Here is a 19,737-nt window from a genome sequence, read left to right on the forward strand (position 1 = left end):
GTTTTAAAAAACCTTCATAATATATTTTATGTGTGACATTTTAACAAACTCCCACAAGATCACTAACAATAAAAACCATTGTTACCACTTAAACTACCAGAAATTAAAATTCTTTTTCAAAATCCAAGAGAACACTTGAAGAGAGAACAGAGGATGAGAGCTCACTGAAACCCTAAGATTGCGATAGTCATCTCCACCGTCATCTCCACCGCCGTCGCCGCCTCCTCTGCCATTGCTGCCGTCGTCACTACTAAAGTTCACCTCCTTTATGCTGTTGCCAGAAAGTTACTGAGATCGAGCCAAGACGCCTCCTTTATCAACGCGTGTCTAGATCTTGTCGCAATGCCCGAGTCTCTGAGACCAAGAGAAAGCACCTCTTCTGTCAACTCTCCTCCCTCAATGACTCTCGTGTTTTCCATCGGCATGCTCTTCTTCGTTCCGATCCACTCATTCTCAATTTTCGGTTCTCTTTCTCTTTTTCCTTTTTATTCATTTTCTTTGTTTTTCATGCTCAGATTCTGAATGCTTTGCTATATGATATAACATTCAATGAGTTTTATTATCTCTTAATTGATGAACATTGTTTCAAATTCGCAAGCACTCCAAGTGTTTGATGAATTGTTTATTCTCTTAATGGTTGTATTAATTCTTGTTCAGTGAAATGATACTGTGTCTTATTTGCTCCCTGTAAATTAAATCTGATCATAGCATAGATTAGACTCTCCTGATAATAGCATTTTTCCTATTTCGTGTCATACTGCAAGTGGCAGCAACTATACTATATATTTGGCCACTATATATTTACAAGCAATGAATTTAGTAGTTCATTGTAATGAATTTTTTGTTTGATCTATTCAAGTTCAATTTCCTGAGTATACTGTGATCTTTTCAGGTTCTTGTAGTGTTATAGTATATATAGGAAGTTTTAATAAGAATAAAGTACAGCCTATGAAAACAAATAAAGTACAGCCTACGAAAATTAGCTCAGATGTTGTTATATTCTTTTGAATTTCTACATTCAAGGTTAAAGCATTTAGGAAGAACGGGAGGAAGGTAGGTAGTATATTAGACGATTAAATTTCCAACATTATCATCACAAGAAATCTTAGAGCGGTGGCAGTTGAGCATCACACCAAATGGCATCCAATTAACTTGTTATAATATATGTGCTCCTTGAAGCCAAAATATTTTTTCATCTTATTTGATTACCAAAAGCATTGCAAGGCAATAACATAACTTGTTAAATTGTTTTCAGTTTTTCTTCTTAACAACTAAGTATCCCATTATACTTTGCTTGATTTCATTTGTCCTATAGGTAACAAGAATACAGAATGAAGGTATCTAAGACACAAATTGAGAAGGCATGTCTTGGGGTTCTTAAATTTTACTGTGTTATTACTTCTTCTACTCTTCTACTTCTATTGCTTTTTCCATCCTTTCACTTGTAGGTTGAAAGTTGCCAAAAAGAATTAACCAGCTTTATCTGATTCTATTATCTAGTAGAACCTAATTATTCACATTTATAAGCACATGGTAGCCGTAGGTACATGATTTATTTGCTTTACAGGAACTAGAGATGTAAGATAAGTAAAGATAGATGGACAATATTTTGAAAAGGGTTCCAGTCATTGAAAAATCAATTTATTTGTAATTTACAAGGTAAAACAAAACCTAGAACAGAGGTGGAATACCAAGATCTATGACTTATTGGCCACATAGATCTGATAGTAATCAACATGCTAATTTAGTTATAGTAGGTGGGGTAGTTATGGCAGCTCTGCAGGTTGCTGGCCGCAGGGAATGATCCTGCATTACACTTATACTAAAGCTTAGCTCATACTCTTAGATGAAAAAGCTAAAAGTATTTTTTGGAGAAGCCATTCTTTCACCTTGTTAACTCACTGATGGTGACATTTCAATTGGCTGAATTCGGTTTTTATTGTGCAGCACTCGGAACACCTTTGCGAGTGTAAGACTGTGAAGCTGCATCTTTTGAGCAATGCATTTGTTACTACACTAAGGAAAGATGAACAGTTTCTTTGGGCTGGTTCTGAGATGGACTCTGTGAGTTCTCGTTGTTGTTGATGATGTATTACTTCAAAATTATTATGCACTATACACAACTAAGTCCAGCTTTATTTTAGGATATAAGTTCGAGATATGGTGAAGACCTTGATTGAAGCTCAGAAGTGGGCAGAAGGGATAAGAGATTGCATAACAAATTGAGTTTTGGTATCAAGACTCAACTGTAAAGAAAGTTCATTTAGAATTCATTGATGAGTTATTGAGATTTAATCCTCCACCTTGCAATGAGCCTAATTATCATAAATTGAAGGTGCCTTTTCACTTGAATAAGCTGTATGGTGTCTTTTGGCTGAGAAGCTCTATAGTGTTTTTGGTGTTTGTAACTTTCTGCAAATTGGATTTGTACAATAAAAAATTTTGTTCTTGTAGGAATACGCTGAAGAAGCGAGGTTATTAGTTCAGGATATTGATACTGCTTTATCGAGGTGTTCAAAGGTACTTTGTCCTAGAATTTAGACTATTCATATGCCTTCATTACTTCATATTGACAATAAATGTATCTCCTTAAAGCTCATGTTTTTGCTAGTTGTAATAACATATTATGACATTAATTTTTCTTTTCACTCCATTCAATTTGATTAATATTATTCATTCCAGATGTCTGAGTTGGAACTTTTGTACTCCAGAGCTTGTGGCTTACCCATCTACATGAAAGAGAATAAGAAATTAGTAAATCACTTTTTGTTTGTGTGTAAAAGAATTCTATTTAATATGTGTACACATGAATGTAGGATATGTTTCTTACTTTCTTTGTAACTTGTAAGAAGGAAGAACCAACAAGAAACCAAACCAAAAGTTCTCTCTCTCCCTTTGTCGCTCCCAATTATAGTGTTTGATTCATCAAGTTCAACTATTTCACTTCTCAGATCTTAAGCAAAGGCAAGTCTCTGTGTGTGTGTGTGTCCAGCTAAATCGAGCTGAATCTTGTAGCATCCAATGTCGTGAGATGTTAAAAGGTCCTATGAATCTACAGGTCTGCCTATTGCTTCTTTTTCACATCTTTTAATTGTATGTGATTATTTAAAGGCATAATTTTATTAACTAATGAGGTCTGCAGAATGTTAGTTTGCTGCATACTAATGAGGTCTGCAGAATGTTAGTTTGCTGCATACTAATATTGTTTCAGACTAATAATTGATTAGTAGTATAATAATGTAATTCTAGTATCTAGATTAATTGTTTCAGTCTTTCAGACTAATATTGACATGTTTGTGGAGGTTGAAACCCACATGAATGTGTTTTTTTTTTAAATTAAAAATTTTTTATGGGGGTTCTAAACCGCCACAATGATTAACCAAGAAGTGCCACAAAACGCAAGCACAGAACCCCCACAAAAGGCATAGAAAACTGCCACTGAATGAAATTGTGGGGGTTGTGAAAAACCGCCACAAAGGAGCTCGTGGCACCTCAAATTTTGGGGGTTTTTGAAACTGCCACGATCCTTTTTGTGGGGGTTTGAAACCGCCACAAATAGGAAAAAAAACCGCCACAAATGAGCAAAATCGTTGTAGTGGAAGAAGGAGCAGTAGAAGATGAGGAGGAGAGAGAAGAAGAGTTTTGAATTATGCAGAACTTATCAGTACACATATAACGAAAATTCTTAAACAATACACTCAAATATCTTCGTGTTACACCCAAATATCTTTGTGTTATACTCAAATTTGTTGTAAATATAGAAAAATATTTTCTCTAATGTAAAACTTTTACATTACATTTCAATTCAAACCATCAATAATGAAACATTATTCACCTACAGAATTATGAACTACTAATGAAAAAATTAACTAGAATTGAAACACAACTCACTTGATTAGATTCAAAACAATAATAAATTTCATTCTGGTTCAATTGACAATTTGAACTTGAATTATTCATTATCTTCAACAACGAGATAACTGATGATGGAGAAGAAGAAAAAAAAAAGAAAAGAAGAAAAGAAATTTTAATAAAAAAAAGAAGGAGGAAGAGGAGGAAGAGGAGGAGGAGATGGTGTTGGTGACGATGATAACGAAAAAAAAAATAAAAAAAGAAGAAAAACGTGCAGCAATAATTCAAAAAAAACATAGGTACGTAAATATAAATGACTTGTATAAAAAATAATTTATATGCATAAAATAACTCAAAAAATTATAAAATTTTTTGTTTGGTTGTAAATTATAATTTCAAATCACTATTTATATGTCTCTTTTTAGCTTTTAATTTGTATTTTAAACTTCAATTTACATAATTAAAAAAATAATTATAACTAATTTCGTTATAGAAGAATGGTTAATATTTTAATTTTTAACTATTTAAATAAAAAATTCTATAGCATATAGCATAGGTGATAGCTCACAGCATGCACCCTACTTCATTATTTATTTATTTTTTCACTTTACACCCACACGTGATGGATTGGCCCTTCATGTCCCGGAACTGTCGCGCATGCACACGTGTGTTCTCACTTTCACCTCTCTCTCTCTTTCTCTCTCTCTCATATGTCCATAAACGCTTGTCCCTTCTATAATTGCTTTTTTTTTTGCTTCAATTATATTTATATAACCTTATTACATGCCATCGCTTGCTTTTCTAGTTATTACTTTCATAATTTGCACTACTAATAACAAATGATCAAAATAACATTTTTATTTTGTTGTTTCATATTTTATTTAAGTGGAGTAATTAATTAGAATTGCATAGCATTTCAAAGCATTTTCTATTTCTTGAAATAAAATACAAATCAATCTGATCATAAATTGTTTACTTCTGTCTCAAATCTCTTCGATTAGATCCTTCCAGTTGCCAATTGGTGCTTCATTATTTGCTTCTCGCCTTTGCCTTTCTAATTCCCTCCTGAGCATTACTTCCATTTCTTTAACTTTTTTTGTTCTATCCTTTTATTCTCCTCTTTATCCCCTTTTTTTTAAGAGAAGATAGATGAGATGTTAGGATTTAAAAAGAAAAATTAAAAACTTATGTGCTGTTAATTTTATATAAAGTTGATAAATGAGAATCGTTTACTAAAAAAAATACGTATTTAGATACACTTGAAAAATGTAATAAAAAAAAATAATACCGTAAACAAAGATTACGCTTTTTAGATTTGAGACACTTTTGTAAAAGATGTCTATATTAGTATTGTCTATTCTCAAAAACTACGTTTTTCTGTATCAAAAGATACGCTTCTAACATTTGAAAATAAGGTGAATTTTTTTAAATAAGATGGATTTTTTCAAATGATACTGTGCATGACAAGTGGTTATGTCTTTTAACACTAATAGTTACTAGAATTCAAAAAAAGCTATATTTTTCAAAACTACTGTATCATTTTATAAACATAACAAATAATATATCAAAATTTAGGGTATAGTCAGAACTATTGACGATACTCAGCGAGCAAAAGGAATTGCCGGAACTTGGAATGGAGACAAAATTGATAGACAACTTATGGTACGTTAGATTTGCGTTTTTATTTTTTATTTTTATTTTTAGTATTTTCAGTTTTTTAAATTTTATAAAAAAAAATAAAAAAATAAAAATAATAAAATTTTTTTTTTTTTTCACCTCTTATTTTTATTTTTTTTATAATATTTAAAAAATATTAAAAATAAAAATACAAACTAAACATATCCTTAAAATATAAATTGGGAACTCCGAGAAAATAATAACGCGTAAACGAAATTGCACGTACTTGGAGTGCAGACAAAAGATGTGTTATTGGGATTGAAAAGTAGGATACAAAAGTAAAAATACTCTTATAAAAAAATAACGGAGCAGCAAAAAAAACTCGAAGAGTTCAAAGTGAACACCATAGTTCTAATTCTATGTTAGAGTTAATGATAATAACTCAAGACTAGTAAGCTATATATTTAGTTGTCTAATGGGTCTTAGGTCCTGTTTAACAAATTAAAAAAAAAAAAGTAGTTGTCTAAATAATATGATTCAAGGTATCAACTATTTATAGACGATAAGCAAATAAAAAAATGTACAATCAAATAATAAATGTATACTATCTTATCGTTAACAAGCTAAGAATACGAATCAATATTAATCTAGTTAATGATAAACATTCTAATCTTCTTTACTATGCTATGAAATCAATTAAGTTGGTTAGAGAAAATAAATTAATGATTATAGATTTAATATATTTTCTCATGTAAATTTTTTTGAGTTAAATCTCAAAGTAGTCGCTGAACTTGTAATCGAATCTCATAGTCGTTCTAAATATATAATGACCTCAATATTGTCCTTGAATTTAACAAAGGTGACTCACGGTCGTCCCTGAAGCATTTTTCGAAGAATATTCCTTAACGGCGTGATGACGTGTACTGAGAGACGCCACGGTGGATAGGTGACGTAGCTGTTATCGTTATTTGACTCAATTTAGTCTCTGAAGTGGTTTATAACTCTAGTCCCCAATTTGAGTTTCATCTGTATTCACCATTAAAAGTCACTCTCTTTCTTCTTCTCTGCTCTCCTTTTTCTTCTTCTCCGCCACATCTCCTTCAACCAAAGCAGCATAATCAAATAGGATGAACCCAAATGATATCCATGCAAATTCAATTTAGCCTCCGATGAATCCCACACCATTACCTCTCACACAAGAATCCAGTAACTCCTTAAGTTCGAAAATCATTTTCACTGTCGATTACCTCCTGAATGAGTTGCCATTGTGGATTGAGGAGTTGAATGAGATGTCTGAGCTTCTCATCTTCTTAAACCAGGAAACCATTTCCATGTGCTCATCATGAGTGCCAAAAGTTCAAAGAAACATATTGGTGCAAACAGTGTGAATTTCAAAGCCACCTCACTTCATTTGATCCACAACTCTCTGCAAATCATGGAACAATCCTAGCCTCCCACAACCATACATAATGGATTTCAACTCAAAAGCTGAAGGTCAATCGCTCCACCATTGCCTCTCAAATCCTTGGCTTCACAAGACCTATCCATTGCACATAAATCACTAACCATATACTCAAAAGCCCTACGTTTATGTAAATGGAGGAAGAACTACAAAAAAGCTGGTTCATGTAACAATAAACAATATCAAAACCTTTCGGTGAGTCTCGCTTGGAGTGTGACTCAAGAAATTTACAGTAGAAAAGAGCAAGCTCTCTGTTTCGAGATTCAAGCTTGGAAATGGCATCAAAGACCAGAGCTTCAGCTTCCTCAAAACGACCCAATTGATCAATAAGCACTTCAGGGTCAAAAACAATGGTAGGGTTCCAAGTGAACTAGGGAGTTTGGACGATACATGAATAAAACAGAAAAATTTTGGGAAATTAGAAAATGAAAAAAGAAGAAAAGGGTTTAGGATTTACAATACTTACAGAGAGAGCAAGAGAAGAAAGGTGAGAAAAGGAGGAGGAAGGAAATAGAAGATGACAAAATAGTATCTTCTAATAGTGGAAGAAGAAGAAGGAGATGTGGTTAAAGGAGATGTGGCGGAGAAGAGGGAGAAGAGGAAGAAGGAGAGAAGAGAAAAAGAAAGAGAGTGACTTCTAATGGTGGACACAGATGGAACTCAAATTGGGGACTAGGGTTATAAATCACTTCAGGGACTAAATTGAGTCAAATAACGATAACAGCCACGTCATCTATCCACCGTGGCATCTCTCAATACACGTCATCACGCCGTTAAGAAATATTCTCCGGAAAATGCTTCAGAGACGATCGTGAGTCACCTTTGTTAAATTCAGGGATAATATTGAGGCCATTACAAGTTTAGGGACGACCGTGAGACTTGATTACAAGTTCAGGGACTATTTTGAGATTTAACTCAATTTTTTTTTTGAATTGGTGTGAATTTTATATAGTTTATATTTCAAACTTTAGGCCCGAAAAAGATCGCAATAGTAATGAAAAGAAGATGATTAAGAACTTAGAAGAGATGATGAAAAATTATACATTCTGCATTTGAATTTTTCAAATAAAAAAAGCTGAAATGAAAGTTTTACAAGACCACACTACAAGAAAAAAGGCCTATGGCCACGCTTTTTTCTTGCCACGCTTCAAAAGCGTGGCCAAAAGTGGTCAATGGCCACACTTTTATGAGGGTGGTGATAGATTAGAGATTTGGCCACTTTTTTTTTGCCACGCTTCAAAAGCGTGGCGAAAAAGATCAATGGCCATGCTTTTGTAAGGGTGGCAATTGATTAGAGAAACGGCCACGTTTTTTTTCTGCCACGCTTCAAAAGCGTGGCCATAAAGAGAAACAAGGACGTTTTAAAAGCGTGGCGACAGGGTTTCATTACGGCCACGCTTACAAAACGTGGCCATATCCTGGTACTCTTTTGGCACGCTTTAAAAGCGTGGCCAAAAGTTTTTTTTCTGCCACGCTTCGAAAGCGTGGCCGTAGAGTGAAACAACGACATTTTATAAGCGTGGCGAGAGGGTCCCAACCCATTGACTATAACCCGGCCCCAAACCCGGTCCCCAACCTATTGACACTAACCCTAATCTTCGAAAACCACTCTTTCACCTTCGAAACCACTCGCCTGGAAGAGCTCCTCCCAACCTTCGCCCTTCGCCGTCGTCACTCGAAACCACTTCTTCTTCATCTTCTTAATCTTCATCTTCGTCTTCATACTCTTCTTCTCTTTCTTGTTCTTCTACCGATCTTTCTGGATCTCTCTGTTCACATTCGAGCTCCACCAAACATGGGCGACGGCAAGGTCAAGCTCGCCGACGATCTCTTCTTTTCCAAGCCCTCCGATTCCAAAGGTCTGATCGATTTTCCCTTCCAACGCTTCTTTTTTTTATTTTTTCGATTTTTTCTGTTGTTTTTACTTTTAGGGCTTTCCCTTTCCATTTCCATTTTCCCCTGATTCGTTCTCTCTGTCAATCGCATGCTCAACACGCATGTTCCTTCTTGGTCACAATATTAGCGTTGTTTGCGATGCTGTGGACGTGCATGGTTTTTTTCTGGAATGAAAAAGCCACAAAGGTGCACTCTGTTTTGGTTATGACTTGAGCATTGTTTTAGTTTGGGCTAAAATCGGAAAAAAATAGTGTGTTTTCTTGCTGGTTTTGGTATTCCATTTATTCTCACTGTTTTTTTCCTTTCGCCTAAAAAATATTTGGGGATTAATGCATGATAACAGATAACTGATTACAATGCGGGTTAAATCACACAAAATGGTAATTATGTAGATCTTATAAGGATATAGTAATTGAGGACAAATAATTAGTCTGGTTGTGTTTGTACAAAAAATTCAATGGAAAGTGATGGTGTAATTGTCAATATACATTTGATCAACGTGGCCACTCTAAATTTTCTACAAAACCAACTGTGATATCAATAAGTGATGGTTCTGTTTTATGTATTTCTCTTGTGCTCTTTTGGTTGATGCCTTCTATTTTGAATTCCATCTCTTTCATCGCCTGAAGAGTTTCAGATGGAAAATTTCAAACTTGATTATATCAATAAGTTCCACATTTTCACCACTAATGGCCTTCTTTATTATTAGCTTTCCCCTGAAGAGGTTTTAAGTTACTGACTTTATATGATGTCATTTCTATTGTTGGACTGTGACTTCGTGAATGAATTTTAAGATAATCATACAATCGTGTTACTTATCAATACTTGATATGATGTCGTTTATTTGAACTAATTAATTAACTTTATTCTTGTTCAGCATGGCAGTCTCGGGGAACTTGTCCAAGATTCTGTTAAGAGCCACTACTTATTAGTTCAACTGTTTATTTATTATTGTTAACTGCTTCCATAGTTGTTTATTTTTTGTTGTTGCTTCCATAGTTCAACTAGTTGATTTGTTCTCTTTGTTTGGTTCTTATCTGTTTTGATTTTAATTACATATAATGTTGATTTGTTATCCACCTCATGACTTGTTAGTTTCTTGTTGTTGGCCTATTATTTCTAAGTATCTAAGTTCTGTTCATCCAAAAAACACCAACCCCATTCATAATAACTCTCTAACCTACCATCCATTCCTACAACAGAAATTTAAGAGCACAACCTGTTTGAGAAAAGGTTTCACAGAAAATGAAACACGAGCCTCTTCATTTGTAACATAACACCATCTCTACTGTTATAGAGACTCTATATTATTGTGGCTGAGAAAAAAAAAACACTTATACATATCAATATTTTTGGCAATGGAAGATTCAAGCAAGATACTAAGAAGATCTATTAATTGTTTTCTTCAAAACTATCACTATTTTACCTCAACAGTAAATGCGGTAAATCATTTTATTGTGAAGCAACTTCTCATTTTAGTTTTCGTAATTTTTCATGCCTAAACCTAACAGGGCTAAAGCTCAGGATTCTTGATTATATAGATGTTTAAACTCTGGAGTATCTTTCTCTAACAATAGCTATATCACCTAATATTTGACTTAAATGTGAAATGAAACCATGATAAGCATATGCATATAGGCATCGCTCGAGTTATTGTCATTCTAGTCGCCCAATTCAGCTTAGTCAAGCTATTGGTTCTATCCAAGCAATTGCCAAGGCATCAAAAGATCAAATTCTGGAGAACACAAACCTTTCTGCTGAGAAGGCAGAGATGATTTCAAGGTTTCTGAGGGACTCCAAGTTTTACTCTTCTCCCAAGTTTTACAACAATAAATAATAATGGAAAGTGAGTATCTCCTTCTAATTCCTTTATCTGGTTAGCTTCAATGAGTCAACACACAAGGTATTAACTGATTATCAAGCTGCTGCAGTGACTCTCTTAGCGCTATTATCAGCTGCACCTGGTGATGTGAGTATTACTTATCATGCTTGCTTGCTTGTTGCATTTTGTTCATCTATTGGCTAAGCTTGATTTTAGAATAATAATGTTCATCTCTTGGTTGCTATTCTTGATTCTTGATTTTCGTTATGATTTTTTACTGCTTCTATTTTTTCCTGTTTTGTACTTGATTTTTGGTTCTTGATTTTTCCCTGCATCTATTTTTCATTGCTCATTTCTGTTCTTGTATTCTGTCTGCATCTATTTTTCACTGTCAGTTTCTGTTCTGTTCTTGATTCTTGATTTTTGTTGATTTTTCTATCTGTAAAGTTATGAATTTTGGACTATTCTGTTTTAATATATCTATTGCTAACATTTTGAACTTGTTCTTCTGATCCTAATGCATTGGCCAAATGGCAGATACTCAACCGATTGCATGATATAAATGAGACTATGTACTATACGGTATGTTCAGAGTTTTCTGCCTCATTCCTTTGTTAACTAACCAATTTAGGCAGAGATATTGATTGATGATTATTTAGCTTTCAATATTTTCCGTCCTTACAAAATGATGAAGAAAGTGATCAAGGTCTCTATAACATGTGGCATGTAAAACTGCATAGAATTTAAGACAAAATGGTATGCTACTGTTCCAACTAACATTTGCTGTTCTTGAGATGTCAAAATATAATGTCACTCTACGTCACTAGCAGAATCCCAACTTGGTTTGGGGGCACTGAATGATGCAGCTCACTTCCCACATGCAAGATTTAGTTTAACTGTTCAAGTCAGTTAGAAAATGATCCCACATTCAGTTATATCAGCCGAAAAAGAATCATGCCTATTAGTAGAATTGAATGGAACTGAGTAATTCAACTCATTATTACATTTGTCATCGAATTCTATTGAGACTCAAACTCTTTTTCCCTTTCCCTTCCTCTCATTCCCTTCTTCTTCTTCCTACCCTAGACTCTAAACATTTACCTTACAGAAAAGTATAGGTTTTTAAAGGTAGTGTAACATTGGAAAATGAATTTCCAGGATGCATGAGCAGCAGAAAAGCATTATTATCAACAGAGCATTAATAAAGAGGGTAAAACAAGATATAAAAGCTGTGAGTAAATGTAATTTAGAATAAATTGAGAGATAAAGCAGGCACAGAAAGTTTGGTTTTGGTGTGAACTTTGTTTCAGTTGTGCCATGTGTGTGTTCCGAGTTTTGGTTAACTTTTTCTTTCTTTGATAGGCGAGTGTTTTGGAATTGTTCAATGTATATTGTGTGTTTAGTCAAATTGATTTGCTGATATATGCAGAGAGTGTGCTATCCTGCAATACCAATGGAAGCCCTGTCATCAGTGGGATCTGCAATAGAAAACTGTTTAATTTAATTTTAAGCTGCGCAGGTTTAGCTTTTGAATGCATTATTTTAGCTATCAAATTTAATTTTGTTAAGAAAATTGCTTACCCTGTCTCTGTTTCTGTTGCTGTTCTCATTTACTTCAGATTATAATTAAAATTGCTGCCGAGAATGGTGTTCGAAAAATTTTGATTGGACAGTAAGTATCTTAATCATTTGAATTTTTCAATGAATCTTTCTAAAACAAATATGAAGAACTTTGTAACACAAGATGGCAGTAAATGACATCATCATAAGGATAAAAAATCTTTGATGGACTAGGGCATCACCTTATTGTTCACAATCCTCTAGTGTGTATTATTATTAGCATGACTCTCTTAATAGAAATTTAGGACAACTTATCTTTCTAATACGGGAAGGTATATTGTCAACACCAGCTATTCCTGCTGTGATAAGGAAGCAGAAGGCAAGCCAATCTAATTAACCCCTTTTTATCTTAGTCCTGGTGCGTTGGGTTATTTTTTGCTGTAAAATATATAATGATTCCTATTTATTGATTGATTTTTTATGTTTGCAGACTGATTTGAGGTTCCAGAACCTTGCTATCCTTGCTTTCCACAAAGCTGCTGAAGCCTACTTGGTTGGTTTGTTTGAGGACACCAACTTGTGTGCCATCCATGCCAAAAGGTCACCGTAATGCCCAAAGACATTCAACTTGCTCGCCGCATCCGTGGTGAACATGCTTAGGCTGATTGATTTCATGCTTCTTGATCGCTTCGGAATACACCTTGTGTTACTAGTTTAGTATTGTTCAAGTTTCCTATGCCATTGTATAGTTCTTGACAATCTTTTAGGTTTCAATTGATGTCTTTAGAATGATTATTTTGGTTATGGTACAGTAGATCATAGAAAGATACTACAAATGGAATGATTTGATTACTGGTGTAAGACAGTTTATTTTGGATTTAGCTCTTAATAATTAATATTAACTTTGATACAATTCTGAATGTGTTGGGTATTTGATATGTGAACTTCAGTAGAATTTCTTTCTCAACATGACAGCAATGATAGAGCTTTGTGATTTAACGGCCGTATCTCTTGTTATTGCCACGCTTTAAAAGCGTGGCCGTATCTATCCCTATTGCCACGTTTTAAAAGCGTGGCCGTATCTACCCCTATTGCCACGCTTAGCTTTAAAAGCGTGGCCGTATCTCCCTCTATTGCCACGCTTCCAAAGCGTGGCTGTATCTCCTTCTATTGCCACGCTTTAAAAGCGTGGCCGTATCTTCCACCTATGGCCACGCTTTAAAGCGTGGCCATATCTTTCACCTATGGTCACGCTTTTAAACGTGACAATCTATAAAAAGCGTGGCAAAGAAAAAAGCGTGGCGATAAGTTTGAAAAAGCGTGGCAACAAAGCAACCGCCACCCTTGTAGAGGCCACCCTTTCAAAAGCGTGGCAATAGACATATTTTCTTGTAGTGACCTTATATATAACAGTGCTAAATAGATTCTATTTTACTGCCTATAACAAAATTCTATTTTCAGCAAATAGGCTTCGTTTGGTTTATGTCCATGACTACTAGAGACATAGGCATGCGGTGAAATGTGTATACCGTTTGTTTGTTGAAATACAAAATTTTAATGAACACGGTTATACATAGATGTACGTAAAATACATGTATTTTGTGTATCTTCTATTCTCCTTCAAGCTATGACACTAAGACATAATTCATAAAACACAATTTTTTTCAATTTTATCCCCGGTTATTTTTTAAAATTCTAATTTTATCCTTTACCCTAACCCCAGAACTTTCCCTCATCTCCAATTCATTCCACCTTCCTACTTTTATTCTACTTTTGTCTTCTCCTTCCACCATTGTCACCACCACCACTACCGGTGTCACCACCGTCTCTCTCATTTGTTCGCCTCTCTTCCTCTCTTCTGCATTCTCTCTTCCTTCTTCGCCATCCCCATCTCCCTCTCAGCGTTGTTGTCGTCACCATCGTTGTGCTGCCTCCTCTGCCATCACCGTCGTCATCTCTGTCGTCGTGCCGCCTCCAGATCTGCCTTGACCCACCCCTCTTCTCCGTCACTTGTGTGGATGCCTCTGTTGTCTCGCCTTGCTTCCAGATCTACCTTCACCCACCTCTGTTGTCTCTGTTGGCTCGTGCCAGTGCTGATGTTACCGTTGCCTTTTCCTGTATATAGATCTGTCTTCACTGCCTCCATATCTGTTTTTCAAATTGTGTTTGTTTTTCTATATTTTTTTATTACCCATTATTCTTTTTGAGTGGATATATTTTGTTCACGTTTCTTTTTTTTCTTGAATCTCTGTCTTAATTTTTTATATATACAAAAATTATCGATTTGATTATTGGATTAAAAATTTTGATGATATTTCATAGTTATTTAAGTTGAAGTTAAAAAATTAACGACAATGATAATGGAAAGCAATACTAGTAATAGTGTTGCAGTGACAGAGATAAATATAATATTTGTTTTCAGATCAACGTATCTTATACATCATCACCAAATATAATAAAAAAATTATGTATTTTATATTTATATCTTATTATATATTTATGTCTTAAAGACACTATCCAAACACTGCCATATATAAAAGTGCTAACATATTCTATTTTATTGTATATAACAACATTATGTTTTCAGCAAATTAACTAGATACTCTCAAGTTCACTCAACTAACTAACTAACCAAACATACTTTCTACTATTCCATTAAGACTTTTAATTTAAATTATAAAAATTTTGATATCATATTATAAAATTATTTATTTAAAATTTTTAAATTAAAAAAATATATAAATAATTATACCTCTAATAACAGTATAACAATATGTTAAGATACAATTTGACGTATAGTGATTATATATGTATGTATTAATGTATACATAACAAATACACATAGGTAACGACTAGTGAGTCTATATTCATGAAATATTCGATATATGTCAAGTTGAAATTATATGTCTAGTAGATCGATAAAATACATATTTTGTTTTCAAAATAACTATCTAATGTTAATTAGTGCATGCATGATTAAGAAAATTATAAGCATCTTGGTGTTAGATAAACTAAACAATATACTTGTACAAAATTATCCTTAACAAATATTAATCTTTTTTATATATGCTTATCCTTTCTTTTCCTTTATTCTCTTTCTTTCACTGACTTATCAGTGTTACTGGTGAAAATTAATTAATTAATTCTGTCTGATGTTTTTTTTTTTTAAATAGACACTTATTTTAAACAAAATAAAATCAAAATAATAAAATAGACAACAAGTAAGACCCCAAAGAAAGTATTATATGTAAGATAAGAAAAAGTTTAATATAAAATATAGAGGCAGTTTTAAAAAAAAAATCTAAAAAAAATGATTACTATCTAGAAATTGCACATTAAACATTCGAGTAACTTATTTTTGGCGTAGAAATAATTGATCGGAATTTAGGATAATTGTCATCACCAATTAATTAATAGATGAATTAATCAATGATATTACATATATAAATATTTTTATAATTAAATTTAACCTAATAAAAAAAATATACGTACTTATTTTTTTTTATTAATATTATTGCACAAAAATATTTATTCATAATACAAAAATTCTTGTATATGACACAAATTTATTAAAGGATAAAAATTTTTGTATATAATACATAAATATTTATACCTAACCTATAAATTTTTACACGGTATATAAATTTTTTTTATAAATGTATTTTATTAGTTAAGTAAATCAATATTTTGAATATGATTTTTTAAAAATTTTCGTGCTATGCACTAAAATTTTTGAGTTGTACAAAAAACTTTATGTTATGTACATATTTTGTTAGTTAAAAGTCAATGTTTTAAGCATGTGATCTTTTAAAATTTTGTGTACTAGGTATTAAAATTTTTATGTTATGCATTGAAATTTTTATATTGTGTGCAATTTGTTAGTTAGGTATCAATAATCTGTACATATGGTTCTTTAAAAATTTGTATTGTGCACCATATTTTATATATTGTACGTTAAAATTTATGTGGTCTAATTTTTCGAACATGTATAGAGTAAAAAAAGAAAATGACAGATAAAGATGATGAGGATGTTGATGTCACTACAAAAAAAATAATATTTGTAATAAAAAAATTGTTACAAAAAATCGAAATTTTGAAATAAAAGGATTTTATAACAAAAAAAAGGGTCGTTGCAATATGTCCCGTTACAAAAAGTTTTTGTAACAAAAAATAAAACTGTTACAATTTAAAGTGATATTTTGTAACAAATTTTTCTGATACAAAAAATCAGAAGTCGTTACAAGAGTGGTAACAAATTTTGATATTCAAGCTATTTTTGGTGACAATCTATTTTTTTCTATCATAAAATTTTGTTACAAAATGTAACTTGATTTTGTAACATATTTTTTCTTTAGTTACAAAAGTAAAATAATTATTTTGTAACAATTTTTTTAATACAAATTGCATGCATAATTTACTAAATTATTTTTTTAATTAACTAATATATTAACTATTTTACTAAGTCAGTCTACATTTATATAATATGTAAAAACATACATAATTCAAACATGCCTTATTTATCTAACATTGTTTTAAAACAAAATAACATTAGTGAGTACATTGATTAGTTCTACAAGTTATATGTCTTGCACAAGTTCAACCAAAAGTTAAAAGTTCTAACATAGATTAGTGTCTCTATGAATCAAAATATTCTTGAGCCCTCAAGGTAGCATGTGGTCACCATTTTAGCACTCCTGTAAATAAGAAAAACCGAAACAAAAAATTAGGTGCATAGTTCCTTAAGTTAAAAAATTTTCTAAATTTTCAAAATAAGCAAGTTTGTATTTACTTCTCAACAATTCAAAATGTCAAAACAAGTGATACACATGTATGTGTAGAGCACATAATCAAGTAAATATCAATCACAAGAAAGTGGCATAAATTAAAACAATTTAGTGTTGACTAAATTAGAAACATAAAGAAACATGTAAGTCAAAGAACATTCAAACACCAAATTCTAATGAAGCATAAAAGTCACAAGGTTGAGACAAGACTTGAAAAATTCATGCCCTATGTGACTTAAGGTAAGTTAGGCATGAATAAAATAAATCAAACTAGCCACATTGGTAGAAAGAAATCTTCAACCTTGTGAGAGCATGCAAAAGAGGCTTTTTTTTTAAAGAATTTCAAGTTCGTAGTCAATTTGAAAATTCACTTGAACTATTCAATGCATAGGAGTAATTTAGTATAAAAAAATGGCAAAGAATGTTAAAGGCATGACCACAACTTGCAAAGAAATATCTTGAGGCAATCAGAAATCATGTAGCAAACAAGGGTCTATTTTGACACAGAAATTCGTCAAATAGAACTTATTTGCTCAAACAACACAATGCAGTTTAATTGATCAACCAAATAGGACAACAACCAAATAGTGAATAACAAAACCCGAAATTTCCAGCTTCCAACAACCAAAATAGTGAAGCACTTAGCCGGATAATCAATTAATTGAGTTTAACAACATTTGAAAACCAAAAGCAATTCAATACCAACTTAATCAATTAATTGAATCAAAGATGAATATTGAAAATAGATTAAGATAAATTCTGGTAGCATTTCAGCAGTAAATTTGCCTATTTCACAATTTCAATCAATCAATTCAAATTTCATATGAATTCTTTGACAGTTAAAAACACAAAAAATCATAATGAATTCATATAAAGCAAGTAAATAAGCAAATTTCAGCAAGAAAACATGAGGAAACAATTAAAACCAATCCAACCAGCAAGAAGCAGAGCAGCACTAAGCAGAACAGCAATCAATGGCCCATCATACAGCACCCAAAATAGTAAAATGAACAAAGGTAATGGATTCAGGCATCATTCTATTCATTGAAGTCAATAACCATTACACTTGCAAGCAGCAGGGGCACATCAGTTTATCCATTAATTCAACAAAAAATCAATCAAGACAAACTAAACGATTTCAACAACAGATTTATCAATAAAACCAATCTCAGTTCAGCAACCATCATCTATTCCAACACAAACAACAATAACTCAGCAGCATTTTCTTTCTCATTGAATTTAAGAATCATTTAACAAGCAAGCAATGAGGGGGGAAAATCAGCAGCAACCAACAGTAAGTATAGAGCAGCAATAACAACTTAATGTGAGAAATTATTCAACAACAAATGCACACACAATGCAATCACTATAAACACAAGTAACTATTCGAAAGGTATTTATGTCATTTCCAACAACATATTACACCAATTGAAACTATGATAACATTAAATGAATTCAAGGACTGAAGCCATAAACAATTAACTTTAGAATCAGAAGTTCAGATCTTAACACCATAATCAAATTATTTACCCCAAAAACAGGCACTATTGAGAAGGATTTGCAGCTACGTTTGACACAATCACATCTATATTTCCACACTTATGTAATGTTCAACATCATATTCAACAGCATTCAAACAAATTTTAATAAAGGGTAATGCATTCGATAAAAATGAATAGAAAAGAGTGACCTGTGCGGTTTTTTGAATCAAATCCTTTCTCTGTTGATCGTTGGAGACATGGCAAACAAGGGCCAAAACTTCAATTCCTTTAGCCCTAAGTTTCTCTGCAGCCTCTTCAACATTTTGCTGTAGAAACAAGGAAATTGAGTAATGAATATAATTAATTGGAGGCAAAGAGGAAGAGAAAGGGAAAAGGACCTGCTTGCGAGAAGAGATGACGACGGAAGCACCTTCCAAGCCCAGCCTTTCAGCTATGGCGAAGCCAGTTCCAGACGGCAGAGGCGATATGGAGCATTGAGGGGTTCAGCCAGCAGCGGCGGTGGCTCCCCATCTTCCCTTCTGTTCGCATTCCCTCACCCTCAGACCAGATCGGCGGCGACTGGGCTCATCAACGACATCGGCAATAAACGTCGGGTTTTCTACCAGTAAAGAAATTCATAGAAACGGTTGCGTTGTAGATATAGTTTCTAAACCGGCAAAAATCCCTTCGTACAAATGTGTTGGGTGTCACAAGTAACAAACCCCTTTAAAAGGTTATAAAGGAACTGCGAGGAAGTATGTTCTTATTATTGGCTATAAAGGTTATAATCGGGGTTTAGAAGGTGAGAAGCAAGTAATTTAAATGACGAGTGAATTAAATGGCAATTAAGAATAAATAATAACTGTAAAGCAACTTTTAGCAAGGTAGAGAAATTAGAGGTCCAACTTAGTTATCTCTCTCAACAATGATGAAAGTTGAATCTAAACTCCACTTGGTCAACCTTCGCCAGGGCAAAGGAAAGTCAAGGGACTAATTAAATTGACTTTCGAATCCTAATTATTTCTTCAGAAAAGGTTGGGATTATTTAAGTTCAGCTCAATTAGCAAGATAACGATTATCAATTATGTTGAGTTTAATAACTGTTGAGTTACTAAATTCTTAACCAGAACCAAAAGGGGAAAAGTAAAATTGCTGGAATGATAAAGAGGTCCTTAGATGGGAAGCAATGGTAACTTAAATCAAAAATGACAATCATAAACTGAAAATACCTCAATTATCATTAATTCAAATAACAGTCTGTAA

The 19,737-nt window shown here is 32.9% G+C and overlaps 2 long non-coding RNA genes across 2 annotated transcripts; one reads left to right on the forward strand and one right to left on the reverse strand.

Moving 5' to 3' along the window:
- LOC112779431 (uncharacterized) lies at positions 1-2,963 on the forward strand. The gene is made up of 6 exons (XR_011877744.1): positions 1-463; positions 1,316-1,361; positions 1,948-2,064; positions 2,145-2,335; positions 2,455-2,520; positions 2,683-2,963. It is a non-coding gene; the product is annotated as an uncharacterized lncRNA (long non-coding RNA).
- A 13,766-nt stretch (positions 2,964-16,729) lies between these two features.
- Positions 16,730-18,944, reverse strand: LOC140181965 (uncharacterized). The gene is made up of 3 exons (XR_011877675.1): positions 18,873-18,944; positions 18,684-18,800; positions 16,730-16,903 (listed from the first exon to the last, which is right to left on the reverse strand). It is a non-coding gene; the product is annotated as an uncharacterized lncRNA (long non-coding RNA).
- Between the last annotated feature and the right edge of the window lie 793 nt (positions 18,945-19,737).

The sequence above is a fragment of the Arachis hypogaea genome, chromosome 19 (assembly GCF_003086295.3).
Source record: "Arachis hypogaea cultivar Tifrunner chromosome 19, arahy.Tifrunner.gnm2.J5K5, whole genome shotgun sequence".
NCBI classification, from domain to species: domain Eukaryota; kingdom Viridiplantae; phylum Streptophyta; class Magnoliopsida; order Fabales; family Fabaceae; genus Arachis; species Arachis hypogaea.